This window comes from Chiloscyllium plagiosum, chromosome 44, assembly GCF_004010195.1.
Source record: "Chiloscyllium plagiosum isolate BGI_BamShark_2017 chromosome 44, ASM401019v2, whole genome shotgun sequence".
In the NCBI taxonomy this organism is placed as follows: domain Eukaryota; kingdom Metazoa; phylum Chordata; class Chondrichthyes; order Orectolobiformes; family Hemiscylliidae; genus Chiloscyllium; species Chiloscyllium plagiosum.
Genome location: NC_057753.1, coordinates 1,391,441 through 1,403,400, shown reverse-complemented (window position 1 = coordinate 1,403,400; position 11,960 = coordinate 1,391,441). Strand labels below are relative to the sequence as shown.

The 11,960-nt window shown below is 44.5% G+C and overlaps 1 long non-coding RNA gene across 4 annotated transcripts; it reads right to left on the bottom strand.

Moving 5' to 3' along the window:
* Positions 1–7,152: 7,152 nt before the first annotated feature.
* LOC122543747 lies at positions 7,153–11,243 on the bottom strand. 4 transcript variants are annotated; one of them, XR_006310123.1, is made up of 3 exons: positions 10,982–11,243; positions 9,797–9,881; positions 7,153–8,347 (listed from the first exon to the last, which is right to left on the bottom strand). It is a non-coding gene; the product is annotated as an uncharacterized LOC122543747 (long non-coding RNA). The 4 variants fall into 4 exon arrangements; XR_006310125.1 differs by having other exon boundaries at positions 11,042–11,243; XR_006310124.1 differs by lacking the exon at positions 10,982–11,243 and adding an exon at positions 10,863–10,973.
* Positions 11,244–11,960: the final 717 nt, after the last annotated feature.

Here is an 11,960-nt window from a genome sequence, read left to right as displayed (position 1 = left end):
TCACATCTGCACACACACACCATGGGTGCTGGGGATAAAATAAGCACTACCGCAGTTAGGTGGTAGTGTGGGGGTTAAAACGAAGAGAAAAAAAAAGGAAAAAAAAAAATAAAATAAACAGGAAATTTTTGATTTAGTCCCTACCCTCCCCTTCACTGTTTTGATCACACAGCACTGTCCTTTGATGTGAAGGGCAGTGTTTGTCACTGGCCACCCGGGTGTTTTCCTATCTTCCTGGTGGTGGAATTTGAATAAAGATTCGTGCACTTTGTGTCTTTCACTGTGTCTCACACCTGCACACACACATCATGGGTGCTGGGAAAATATAAGCACTACCGCACTTAGGTGATAGTGTGGGGGTTAATAATAAAAAAAAGGAAACCTGGAGTCGTTGTCCCATTTCACTGCAAGTGGAGGACTGACAGGGGTTTGTGGGTGACAGAAGATATTTCGAAAGCCAGTCCACCATCCATAGCTTACTCCAATCCCTCTCATTCTCAGCCTCTGTGGATTTGAGAAACTGACCATGCGCTTCACGGTAACGAGTGGTGGACAGGAAGTATGCACGCTCCACCTCACAAAAGGGATGAACGGAATAGATTTATTCTCATGTGCTCACAGGAGTACAGAGAAAAGTTTACAAGTTGCCACTTTTACAGAGCCTCTTTGGTCCCAAGGCACAATTCCAATACAAAATCACAGGGGAGAGAAAAGTCCCGCATTATAGACCTTCAAAAGTACAACATAATTGTAATAAAGAAATAAAAAGTTCAGAAAAAGTGTTCCCACTATCACTTAATAAAGAACAAGGATCCATGCGGATTGGGGGCGGCTCCATGTCAATAAGAAGAGGGGGCAGGAGTGAGTGACCACTTGGGAGTTACTTGATTCTCAACCAATAAAAGTTCATGAGGGGCGGGGCTGAAGGACAGTGTGAGTGTGCAAAGTTAAAAATCACAACACCAAGTTCCAGTCCAACAGGTTTAATTGGAAGCACGAGCTTTCGGAGCTCCCTCATCAGGGCACAACCACCTGATGAAGGAGCGATGCTCCGAAAGCTAGTGCTTCCAATTAAACCTGTTGGACTGTAACCTGGTGTTGTGTAATCTTGAACTTTGTACACCCCAGTCCAACACCGGCATCTCCAAAGTGAGTGTGTAGCTGGTCATCCAAACAAGGGGTGGGGGTGAATAAGCAGCAGGCCCAATCATTCCTTGACCTTTTCTGACCTGAGGAGAATGACCTCACCTGATCTTTCTTGTTCCCCAGTATGATGTGGGTTGGACCAGCATTTATTGCCCAAGTCTCTAGTTGCCCTTGAGAAGGTGGCAGTGAGCTGCCTTCTGGAACCACTGCAGTCCATGGTCTGTAAGTAGATTCATAATGCCCTGAGAGAGGGAATTCTAGCATTTTGACCCAGCAACAATGAAGGAATGGTAAGTACTTTCAAATTCAGGCTGGGGAATGATTCAGATGGGAACTTGAAAGTGGTTGTGTTCTCATATCTACCAGACTTGTCTTTCTAGACAAAAGTGACAATAGACAATAGGTGCAGGAGTAGGCCATTCTGCCCCTCGAGCCTGCACCACCATTCAATATGATCATGGCTGATCATCCTTAATCAGGTATCCTGTTCCTGCCTTATCTCCATAACCCTTGATTCCACTATCCTTGAGAGCTCTATCCAACTCTTTCTTAAATGAATCCAGAGACTGGGCCTCCACTGCCCTCTGGGGCAGAGCATCCCACACAGCCACCACTCTCTGGGTGAACAAGTTTCTCCTCATCTCTGTCCTAAATGGCCTACCCCGTATTTCTAAGCTGTGTCCTCTGTCTATACTCAATTCCTCTTGTTGTGAAGGCCAGCATGCTATTAGCTTTCTTCACTACCTGCTGTACCTGCATGCTTACCTTCATTGACGGGTGTACAAGAACACCTAGATCTCTTTGTACTGCCCCTTTACCTAAATTGGTTCCATTTAGGTAATAATCTGCCTTCCTGTTCTTGCCACCAAAGTGAATAACCATACATTTATCCACATTAAACTGCATCTGACCACTCACCTAACCTGTCCAGGTCACCCTGTAATCTCCTAACATCCTCCTCACATTTCACCCTGCCATCCAGCTATGTATCATCAGCAAATTTGCTAATGTTATTACTAATATCATCTTCTATATCATTAACATATATTGTAAAAAGCTGCAGTCCCAGCACTGATCCCTGCGGTACCCCACTGGTCACTGCCTGCCATTCCGAAATGGAGCCGTTTATCACTACTCTTTGTTTCCCATCAGCCAACCAACTTTCAATCCAAGTTACTACCTATCCCCCAATACCATGCGCCCTAATTTTACTCACTAACATCCTATGTGGGACTTTATCAAAAGCTTTCTGAAAGTCCAGGTTCACTACATCTACTGGATCTCCCTCGTCCATCTTCAGTTACATCCTCATAAAATTCCAGAAGATTAGTCAAGCATGATTTCCCCTTCATAAATCCATGCTGACTCTGACCTATCCTGTTACTACTATCCAGATGTGTCATAATTTCATCCTTTAAAATAGACTCCAGCATCTTTCCTACCACGGAGGTCAGACTAACTGGTCTATAATTTCCTGCTTTCTCTCTTCCACCTTTCTTAAAAAGTGGTACAACATTAGCCACACTCCAATCCAGAGGAACTTATCCCGAATCTATCAAACTCTGGAAAATAATCACCAACGCATCCACAATTTCTCGAGCCACCTCCTTCAGTACCCTGGGATGTAGACCATCAGGCCCCGGGGACTTATCAGCCTTCAGACCTAACAGTCTCTCCAACACCAATTCCTGGCAAATATAAATTTGCTTATGTTCAGGTCCTTCAGCCACTGTTACCTCAGGGAGATTGCTTGTGTCTTCCCAAGTGAACACAGAGCTGAAGTGCCAATTCAATTCTTCTGCCATTTCTTTGTTCCCTGTAATATTAGATTAGATTACATTACAGTGTAGAAACAGGCCCTTCGGCCCAACAAGTCCACACCGACCCGCCGAAGCGAAACCCACCCATACCCCTACATTTACCCCTTACCTAACACTACGGGCAATTTAGCATGGCCAATTCACCTGACCCTGCACATCGTTTGGACTGTGGGAGGAAACCGGAGCACCCGGAGGAAACCCACGCAGACACGGGGAGAATGTGCAAACTTCTGCATTATACACAGAAATATCTGCCATTGTTCCTCCACTGTCATCCCTGCTAAGGTATTGCACCATTGAACTTTGTTCAGCTCCTCCCTCATAGCTCCATTATTCCCTTTATTCAACAGAAATATTATCACTTCCGATTGTACTCTCTCCCTCTCAAATTGCAGATTGAAACTTATTGCATTATGGTCACTACTTCCCAATGGCTCCTTCACTTCGAGGTCCCAAATCAATTCTGGTTCGTTGCACAATACCAGATCCAGAATTGCCTTCTCCCTGGTAGGCTCCAGCAACAGCTGTTCTAAGAATCCATCTCGGAGGCACTCCACAAAGTCTCTTTCTTGAGGTCCAATACCATCCTGATTCTCCCAGTCTACCTGCATGTTGCAATTCTTCTCCCAAGTGCTCAGGATTTGGATGGTGCTGCCTAAGGATTTTTGGTAAATTTCTGTGGTGCATCTTGTAGATAGCACGTACTATTGCTACTCAGTATTGGTGGTGGAGGGCGAGGATATTTGTGCACGTGGTGCCAATGGAGTCAGCTGCTTTGTCCTGGATGGTGTCAGGCATCATGAGCGTTATTGGAACTGTACTCATCCAGGCAAGCAGGGCATTTTCCACCACACACTCACCTGTGCCTTGTAGATGGTGGACAGGCTTTGGGGAGTCAGGATGTGAGTTACTCCCTGCAACATTCCTAACCTCTCACACACTTCCAGGAATAGCTTCTCCAGTTCCTCTAATGAACTGAAAGCCCTGCACCCTGATGGTAATTCGAGAAATTGACCCTGCACTCTCTCCAAGAACTTGACATATTTCTCACGTCTGATCCTCAGAACGGAACACACTATTGAAGCTGAGGATTAATCAATGATTTGTGAAGATTTGGGAAACCTTAACTAAGGATTATTAAGCTTTAACAGCTTAACGTTTCACATTCGAAGATTCAGGGTCATACTCTTCCCAGGTACTCTTTAAAATTGTATCATTTAGTGTATTCTGCATCTTCTCATTCCTTCTTGCAAAGTTCATCACATACTGAATCAGTTTGTGATGTTCTGAGTGTGCGAGAAATGCAAAACGAACACAAGGACTTTCTTGCTGCATTACTGCTGTTTTAAGGTCGTAGATTTTGCTCCAAAGATTGCATTATAATTGAAACTCATAGTGACCTGTTTTATGCAGAACCAGCTTCAGCTGGAGTGACAAGGCAAGTTCCCATTCAGCAATTCTTCGAAGTTCACTGCAGGTCTGACTGTTCAATCAGCTCCAGTCTCAGCACAGGAGACCAAAACACCCAACACTCTCCACAGGAGATCACCTGGGGTCGTGGAACCAATATTCGTGCATTTAAACAATCCACCTCCCAAAGCAACTGCATTAATCAGCCGTCCACCACTGGCTGCTTGTGAATTTTACTCTGCAAAAACGGATGACATGAAACAGTATCAGCTTGTTACCTCACATGCTGAAAGTAATAAAATGGGTCAAAGTTTTTCAAAGGAGCTTCTTCAAGAAATGATTGAAGGAAGGGTCTGACATTAGAAATTATATTAATAGATTCACAGAGACTTACAGCATGTAAGGAGGCCCTTTGGCCCATCGTATGCGTGCCAGGAATCTATTTTTTTCTAATCCCATTTTCCAGCCCTGGACCTGTAGCCTTGTTGTGGTGTTTCAAATGCTGATCTAAACATTTCTTAAATTTCCAGAGGGTTCCAGCCACTTTTAGGCAGCAGGTTCCCATTATCTCCAACCCTCTGACTAAAAGAAAAAGAATCCCCTAATCCACTCCCACCTCCTGTGGTTTATTTCACAACTGCCACACCTCATTACTGAGCCCTCGAACAAAGTTAAAGTTTCTTCCTATCCACTCCCCACAGTCCCCTCTGTATATCTCAATCAGGTACTCTCTCAGCCTTCTCTGCTCTAACGAAAACAACCCCAGCCTATCAGTCTCTCTTCAGAGTTGAATTGCTGCAGCCCAGGCAGCATCCTGGTAAGTGGGAGATATCATGTCGAATAAGCATAGTTCACCAGGTAGGTGGGGGAGATATTTGGGGAGGTAATTTCAGAGTTTCACAACCAGGCAACGACATCAACGGTGGAGTAACTAACATCAGGGAGGCAAAGAGGATAGAGTGAGAAAGGACTGGTATTCCACATGGTTGTGTGACTGGGGAATGCAAAGACAGTGAGAAACAAGGTCATTTGGAATCTGCACTATCAAACCCCTCCAGATGTTTGTACATTTTTGTGAGATGACAGCTTAATCTTCTAAATTTCAGGGACTCCCGGTCTGACTTACTCAGTTTTTCATCATAGGACAGCCTCCTCTTTACAGGGAGCAGTTTAGAGAAACAATGACATTCCTTTTCCCTTCCTAGCCACTTGAGATATCCGCATACTGATGTGCTGTGATGAATGCAGCAGGACAGCCAGACCTCTCGGCGCCTCACTGTTCTGTAATCTCTAACTGAAACATGCCACATTTCTAGTCTTCCTGCCAAATTGCACAAGCACGTATCTTCTTACATTTTATTCCATCTGTCATTTTTTCTTGCTCACTCACTTATCTCAAACTGTTTTTACAATTTCATTCCCTTCCTGCTTTTAAATCATCCTCAAATGTAGCAATGATATCGTCATTCTCTTCATTGAAGTCACTGATACGAATTGTAAGAAAATGGAGGTCCCAGCACTGATTCCTGTGGCAGTGTGCTAATTACAGCTCACGAAATCAACAATCATCCAGCTATCTCTACTCTGTTACCTAACCAATCCTGTACTCAGGTTAACATCACTCTCTTCACTTGAAGGAATTTTGTATCACCATCTTTTAAAATGTCACTTCGAAATTTCACACATCTGGAGGTGCATTTTGTCGACATTGATTCCTCAAAGAACACTAACAAATTTGTGAGGTGCTATTTCCCTTCACTAAACCACTCTGCTGCTTGCATTTTTGATCTTCTAACGGTCCTTCTTTCAACTCCTGAATAGATTCTAAAAACTTCGGTGTTCCATATCGGCCTCAGAAGCCTCTTGATTTCTCCTTGCTGTCTCCTTTGTTTCTTGCATACAGAATTATTTTCTAATTTGATGGGATCTTAACAGAATAGTGAATAGTTTGGAAAGTGAGAACTCAAGCATGTAGTATCTACGCAGCTTGCATTTTGGGGTCTGAGAAGCAATGCCTATCAGATTCTCAGTATCTGTCAACCTTTCGTTCCAATCATTGTCTCTGTATGCTTTCCTGGGTTGTGATTCTTTCACGTTTCTCTCTCCTTTTCATATTTTGATTTGCTATTATATTTGTGACGTTACTTATATACAATGCAGACACACCAAATATCTGTTTATCATTTCTGTCAATCCCTTAACAACTAATATTCACTCCCAAACCCATTCAGTAGAAGAATAATACACTTTAATTTTAGAACACTTACACTCAGAGTTGTACAGCATGGAAACCCTTTGGTCCAACTCGCCCAGATATCCTAAGTTAATCGAGTCCCATTTGCCAGCACTTAGCCCATATCCCTCTAAACCCTTCCTATTCATGTACCCATGCAGATGCCTATTAAAACGCTAAAATTGTACCAGCCTCCACCACTTCCTCTGGCAGCTCATATCATACACACACCAACCCTTTGCATGAAAAAGTTGCCCCTTAGGTCCCTTTTAAATGTTTCCCTCCCCCCCCCCCCCCCCTAAACTTATGCCCTCTAGTTCTGGATTCCCCCAACCCAGGGAAAAGACTATTTATTTACCCTATCCATGCCCCTCACGATTTTTATAAAGTTACAGAACCTCTATTTTATACTTCTTGCTAGTTTATGTTATCTTCCCATTTCATACCTTTTTTCCCCCTTCAGCTACACCATTGTTAAATTCTTTCTAATCTTCACACAATTATGACGTTTTCTCTTTCAATTTTTTGGTCTCTTTAATGTTCTTAGTTAGCCACAGATGTGCAGCCTTCTCATAGAAACTCTCTTTCACACTGCAAAGTTACTTTGCAGAATGCAATGAAATATAATCTTAAATGTCTGACACGATGTCTCATTCAGTCATCCATAAACTTCATTCCGCAGTTCCCTTTTGTCACCTGTGTCTTCATAGCCTTGTCCTTGCCTTTACTTGACTTTCAACATCTACTCTTAGACCGACTCTTCTCTCCCTAAACACGAATGGGAAATTCAATCTTCCAGTGATGACTTAATGAGAGGCTACTTCATTATGAAGACATTAAATCAGGTCACGCTTGGACAGAAAAATCCAATCACTGCATTTACTTAAGAACTTGCTGCATCTCAATGGGTGGGACAACTGACTGACCTCCTTCCCACACGCAAAGCAGGTGCTGTGTGAACATGCTGATGTGTCAGCAGACAGACTAACACAACAAATCCCTCACACACTCTGAACAAGTTAATGGTGGTTTGTGAGCATGCTGATGTGTCAGCAGAGTGGCTAACAGAGTGAATTCTTTGCCACACTCCGGGCAGGCGAAAGGCCCATTCCCAGTTTGAACGTCCTGGTCTGATAGCAGCTTGGATGAATGAGTAAATTCCTTTCCACACTTGGAACATATGAACAGTCTCTCCCCAGCGTGAACCCGCTGGTGACTCAGCAGGGAGAATAACTCAGCGAAGCCCTGCCCACACTCAGGACAGGCCAGTTGTTTCGGCCGAGTATGAATTTTCTGGTGTTTCAGCAATCTGGATCCCCGAGTGAATTCTTTCCCACAGTTGGAGCAGGAGAATCTTTCCCCAGTGTGAGTTCGCTGGTGGGCAGCGAGATGGGACAATCGCCTGAAACAACGCCCACAGTGAGAACACTTGAATGGTCTGTCGTCAGTGTGAACTTGCTGGTGTCTCAGCAGGTTAGACGACAGAGTGAATCTCTTACTACAGACGGAGCAAGGGTATGGCTTCTCTCCAGTGTGAGTACGTCGGTGGGTTTCCAGCTGAGACGGATACATGAATCGTGCATTGCAGTCCACACATTTCCATGGTTTGTCCCCAATGAGCTTATCAACACTGCTTTCTCCTTCCATGTCCAGAATCTTATCAGGCTATGATAAATTCAGCAATTCTTGTCAGACCCTGATGTGATGTTTGGGTTGTAAATCCTCCACCTCGAATGTCCTGTGAAATTGAATTAAAGCATTAAAAAAAAAAGGAACTGAGAGAGAACTCACTGGAACACAGAGGCAGGTTGTGAAATTGACTTAATGAATGTGCTAACTTGTGGGGCCAGCACATTGAACTTTCTCAAAATCTTGAGGTCATCCAAAACTTCGCTACCCCTAGACTAACACCAAGTCTTGTTTACCATCACCCTGTGCATACTGTTCGACAAAGGTGATTAATAAGCAAAGCTTAAAAATGCTCATCCTTGCTTTCCTTCATAGTTATCACCATCCTATCTCTAGTCTCTGCATAACCTTCTTGCCAGGGTTGGAGGGCTTGAGCTATAGGGAGAAGCTGAATAGGCTGGGGCTGTTTTCCCTTGAATGTCGGAGGCTAAGGGGTGACCTTATAAAATCATGACAGGCATGGATAGGGTAAATAGACAAAGTCTTTCCCCTGGGGTGGAGGAGTCCAGGACAAGAAGACATAGGTTTAGGATGAGAGGGGAAAGATACAAAAGGGACCCAAGGGCAACATCTTCACATAGAGGGTGATGCATGTATGGAATGTGCTGCCAGAGGAAGTGGTGGGCGCCCATACAATTGCAGCATTTAAAAGGCATCTGGATGGGTATATGAATAGACAGGTTTAGAGGGATATGGGCTAAGTGCTGGCAAATGGGACTAGATTAGTTTAGGATATCTGATCAGCATGGACAAGTTGGACCAAAGTGTCTATTTCTGTGCTGTACATCTCAATGACTATCTCTGTGCTCATCAAATTCAGGCCATTTCAGCATTCCCAGTTTTAAATGCCACCTACTTGGTGGCTTTTCTTTCAGCTGCAGAGGGCTCCATCTCTGGAATTTTCTTCCTAAACCTCTCCACCTCTAATAAATATCTTTAGAGGGGAAAAAAATGAGTTCATGTTACCTTTTTGACCAAGCTTTAAGTCACTTGCCCGAACATCTCCTAATGTGGCTCAATATTAAGTTCGGCTGTATAACCTTCGTGTAAAATGCCTTGAATTGTTTTCTTATTTGAAAAGTGCTACACAACAACAAGTCATTGTTGCTGACTTGGACATATAGCAATGATTCTTCAGCATCGCTGAGAATGTAGTTTGCATATCCTTAACACACAACATTGCGGGAGCACCGTCACACATACAGTGAATAAGTCAAATAACTTCTCCGGAGACAACTGGAAATTGGAAACTTTTTCTGACTTGCTCATGACGCACAGATGTCAAGAATGAACTTTAAAGATTTATATATGTAAAATAGACAAGCATTTACAAGAAATATCTGGCTGAGTCCAGGTAGATAAAGGAAAGCTCTTTGCACTCACTGATCGTGAGAAAGTTACAAAGCAGAAATTTACAATTATGGGTAAGACCCACAGCAAGGGTGAGAGGAAGAAACTTTACGCAATGAATGCAAATGACTTTTGACTCAATGCTTACATTCAACAGCTGAGAAGACTCAGGTCGAGTGATCCTGGCAACATTTGACGTGATGCTTCTTGGCTGCCAACCTTCTTTGAACAGGCTGTGAAAGCAATTCACAAAATTATCAGTCAGTCCCGGATAAGAACTGCGAAGAGACAAAGACTTAAGTCATAGTATCCCTACCGTGCAGATAGAGGCCATTTGGCCTGTCAATCTGCACCAACCCTCTGAAGAGCATCCCACACAAGCCCCATAACCCTGCCTTTACAATGGCTAATCCACCCAAGCTACATACCCTTAGACACTACAGAGCAATAGCCAATCCACCTAACCTGCACATCTTTGAAAGGTTGGAGGAAATCAGAACACTGGTAACTCACGCAGACATGGGGAAAACATGCAAGTTTCACACAGACATTCACCCAAGGTCAGAATCAAACCCAGGTCCCTGGTGCTGTGAGGCAGCAACTGTCTTGGTTTAGTTTGCTGTGTGCAAATCATCCCATTCTCATCCTCTGTAAAAGAGGATCTCACCCTTCACCTGATGAAGGAGCAGCGCTCCGAAAGCTAGTGCTTTCAATTATACCTATAACCTGGTGTTGTGTGATTTTTAACTTTGTACACCCCAGTCCAACACCGGCATCTCCAAATCAGGACTATAACCTGGTATTGCGTGATTTTTAACCTCTGTAAAAGGGCATTCCAATACACCTTCAGGTAGTAATTTACAACAATCCCCCCTCCTCCTGATTCAGGATGCAATCCCTCAATCCCAGGAATGACCCAGCCTGGTGAAGCTCTATGCTGGCCCTGCCTGCCACTGATTAAAGCCAGAGACCTTTGGACACGTGGGGCAGGAAGTCGCACCAGGCAGCAGCACGAGCAGAACCTGTTTCCTCTGCCTTTCCTTTGCGCAGCCGCACCGCCCTCCCCATCAGACATTGGGTGTGAAAGGGCTAATGCAGCTTGATGGACAGGTCGTCTCCATTCTGAACAATGGGCAGCAAGCCCCGCCCACTGCTCCCCCCCCCCAGGGAACGAGAGCGGCCGCACATGCGCCCTTGTTGACCAGCTCACCCACCCTGAAAGAAGGCTGACGTCACCACGCGGTGCCAAATTAAGAGCTGGGACCCCGTTCCCTTGCAAACGGCGGAACCGGAAGTTATTTTTCCGGATTTGTAATTCACAGAGGACGCTTACGAAGCAACTCCTCCGCCCCGTCGTCCTCCCCGGGAAGCAAGTCCTCCGTCTGAACCTCACCCTTTGCGGAGCCGAGACAAACACAGACCTCCCTCTGCGGGACGCCTTTCTGCACATGCTCTGTCCGCCGCCCGGCACGCCACCTGCGCCTCGCTTTGTTTCGCGACCAGGCTGTATTCACCGCCGCACGGAATGCTGGGTTACCCGCAACGCCATTGAATAGGCCAACCCCCCCCCCGGTCTCGACACTTTTTTTCAATTTTCAACTTTTAAGTTGAACTTTAAATTTCCACAGTTCTCAATTTTAAATGGTCTAGACGCCAAATAAAATGTTCAGAAGTAAAGTTTAAGGTGATAACCACGTGGGGCAGAGGCTGATGCAATATTACTCAAAAATTGTTGAGGAGAAAGTGGGGACTGCAGATGCTGGAGATCAGAGTCGATGAAGGGCTTATGCCCGAAACTTATGCTCATCGGACGTAGCCGAACGTTCTGTGCTTTTCCAGCGTCACACTTTTCAACTCTTATATGTTGAGGATCTTATATTAGAGTCAGAGTTATATAGCACGCAAACTACACATTTATATAAATAATTTGGATGTGTATGTGGGAGGAATGGTTAGTAAGTTTGCAGAATACACCAACATAGGTGGTGTAGTAGACAGTGAAGAAGTTTACCTTAGAGTGCGATAGGACCTCGCTCAGATGGGCTGAGGAGTGGCAGATGAAACTTAATTTGGATACATATGAGGTGTTACATTTTGGGAAGGCAAATGAGGACAGGACTTATGCACTTAATGCTTGGATCCTGGGCAGTATCGCTGAACAAAGAGACGTTGTGTGCAGCTTCATAGTTCTTTGAAGGTGGAGTCACAAGCAGACAGGATAGTGAAGAAGGTTCAGTACACATGCCTTTATTGGTCAGTGCACTGAGTACAGGAGTTGTGATACCATGTTGTGGCTGTACAGGACATTGGTT